Source organism: Lygodium microphyllum, chromosome 8, assembly GCF_053477565.2.
Source record: "Lygodium microphyllum isolate KBCC chromosome 8, Lygodium_microphyllum_v1.1.10, whole genome shotgun sequence".
Lineage (NCBI taxonomy): Eukaryota > Viridiplantae > Streptophyta > Polypodiopsida > Schizaeales > Lygodiaceae > Lygodium > Lygodium microphyllum.
The window spans coordinates 65531780-65534759 of NC_141142.1; the positions used below are offsets into that span (position 1 = coordinate 65531780).

A 2980-nucleotide genomic window follows, 5' to 3' on the forward strand; every position below is an offset into this window, starting at 1 on the left:
CAGAGATGCAGCATCTTAGTCTGACTCCTAGACTAGTACAGTTCCAAGGGTTTGCCTGGCTGACCATATCCAACTGCACTAGAAATAAGGCAAATAAGTACAGAGGACTACCATGCAGGAGACAGGTTTCTATAACATTGTAAACATTCTGGTTTTAATGGTTTACTTAATATTGGCCATCCCATCACATAATTACTCTACTGCCTACAGATTTGTGCATGCCTAGTCTAGATGCTGTCAAAGCACCTGTAGTCTTCCTTCCAGCTCTCTGCCCATGTGGCTAGAATGAATGATCGGCACACTGGCTGATCAATTCTCATAGAAGAATATTGTTTCTACTACTCAACTCAAGACAACCCGTAGTATACTTAGTAAATAGAAACCTGTACAGAAAGGCACTAGTCATCTAAATATAATCAGTCTAATGTGCATAAATACCTGATCAAATTAAGGTCATGCCCATCGTCAGTTGCAAATCATCAACAAATAAGCAGACAAATGCCCAAGCATTTTTCATACATTAATCATTTATTCAAAACAGAGCACCAGCACAAGCTAAGCTATAACACAAAGACAAGGCACTGACATTTTTCTGTGTCAATGCAAGGAGTCAGGAAATCACAAAAGTAAGACTCTGAAAGCATAGTGACAACATGCGGCAAAACAAGGATTTCAATCTATTATAAACTACATACATCCTTGCTAGAGTAGAATCTGCACCAAGAGAGGTCGAGAAAATCGATATTGCCCTCATACATAGTTTCAGACTATATTTTACATAATTTCAGTACAGAAATAGTATACATAGTAAGATGGTACAACTAGATTACAAACTGAGTACTAAGCCCAGTATCGAGGAAATGATGTGTCAACAAGATGTACAAGGTCAATACAGACAACCCCAATCATCCACCCATGCCTTTCAAAATGCTAAGCCAACCTCCAGCCATTGCTTGTTCAAAGCTTCGTAGCCTTCACCAATCCCTGAAATCTCAAGAACCCTTGTACTCCACAGCAAACTACTGAAAAAGTTAGCATACTTCCGACTTCTAGTTGAACCTCCATGCAGTATCATGACATTCAGCACTCATCAACATTAATTTTAAAAAACTCCGAGGCAAGAAGGCATACTTGGAACTGCCTACAGACTTTCTGCAATTCGTGTCCTAAAATGTTGTCCTTCAAAGTCTGTGCTGCTCATCAGGGGTTGACTTGGAGAAAACTGACCCAAATGCTCAGAGATACGGGCAAGTGAGTTCAAATTGGACTTCACAATGGTATCTGCAAAGACCCTGGTTTCTTCCTTAGTGTTTCCATCTGGAATGTCAACTACATACGATTCAATCACCAGAGTTGCAGGCTGTCCTCCCATCTCTAAATCATGAAGAGTGGTAATAGAGTGGTAATTTTTCAGACGGTGCTGACCACCTACAATTTTGAAGCTTAATACATGCTTCTCTTCATCCAGAATCTCAAGCCTTTCAGTGCTACTAGCAGCAGGTAAGCCAGAAACAACTCTTACCTCCCTTGTACTTCCCACTTGACCATCTCCCCTCATGGAACAGCTGCTAATGAAATGCTTGTATGCTTGTGGATTATCAAACCTGCGAACAACTGACCAAACTGTGTGCACAGGGGCTCGGACACGCTGCACAACCATTGAGCAACAGTGCTCCTGATCCATATCATGAGTGTGGTAGCGCCATATTAGCTGACGGAAACGCACAAACTCTTCTCTGCTAAGCTGCTCCAACCCTGGTGTGAAAACGCCTTCCCTGCCATTTCTGAGAGCGAGGAGATCTTGTTCTCCACGAGGGAATCTCCAAACCTGATGGACTGCCATGGCTGACGGGGTCGGCACCACAGAATAAGAGAACCCTAGATGGGGATGTGACGCTGGCCTGACCAATGGCCTTGTCTGAAGTGCTCTGTAACACTGCTCTACTCTTTACTGCAGGAGAACCCTTTATGGCGTGTAATGCTGGCCTGGTTAATAACCTAATCTGAACTGCTCTGATCTGATGTGCTCAGCTCTCCTCTACTGTAAGAAAACCCTGAATGGAAGACTGAAAGCTGACCTTATCAGTAAGATCGTGTCACCGATTGCAGCAGGTGTACCCAGTTTGCCCCGAAGCAACCCAACAGAGAGAGAGAGAGTTCGGAAAGCTCAGCAAGCGCTGGGACCCAAGTGGAAGAGAAGCAGATGGACCCAAGTGATAAGGAAGCAGGGGAGGCGAACCCACAATGGACCGAAGTGATAATAAAGCCGGGAAGCGGAACCCACAATCGTCAGAACCTGTTACAAGACAGGCCCGCCGACCTAAGTTGAGACCATGTTCGAGAGATGTGTAACAAACCCACAACAATGGTTCACAGAATTGAGCGATGGCAAGGGGGGCGGGTACATACCCGGAAGACACGGAAGACGCAGAGGAGAGACTCTTCCAGGGAGACGAGGGAAAGGGCGGGCTTCTTCTCAGAGCAGGATGAGCCAGAGCACATCGAGAGCATCTGCACACGAACACCCCTTTACAGAACAGGCCTTTCATAACGGAGGACCATTGGGCTCAGACGTTTGCTTTAAGCTTATCAGCTTCACACACTGCACGCCTTCCCAATTCCCTCGATACAATAGCAAATCGTGGATGCCTATCACACCTTACCTTTTCACAATGTTTGAAAGCAAACCAGAGAGAGAGAGCGAGAGAGAGACAGGGAGGGGGGGCATATGGATTGATGTCTTTGAGAATGGTATGTAGTTGGGCATCATACCTCCCTCTCTCTCATCCTATTAAAGGAAGTAGGATTGTGAAAGGAGAAAGGTGCCCCCCCCTTACCACCACCGCGTTCCTCACCGTCAACATGAGCTTGTGACTTATGATGATATCACTAAGTCTAATCACGCGTCCACTTTACAAAATGGTCGCTCCTTAAGAATGCACAAAATGTGTTTGCAAGTTGCCCTAATTCTCTCTAGCCA

At 45.1% G+C, this 2980-nt stretch overlaps 1 pseudogene across 1 annotated transcript; it reads right to left on the reverse strand.

Moving 5' to 3' along the window:
• Positions 1-731: 731 nt before the first annotated feature.
• LOC148032402 (abscisic acid receptor PYL12 pseudogene) lies at positions 732-2768 on the reverse strand (annotated as a pseudogene). The gene is made up of 2 exons (XR_015691623.1): positions 2410-2768; positions 732-2296 (listed from the first exon to the last, which is right to left on the reverse strand). The product of XR_015691623.1 is annotated as an abscisic acid receptor PYL12 pseudogene (transcript).
• Positions 2769-2980: the final 212 nt, after the last annotated feature.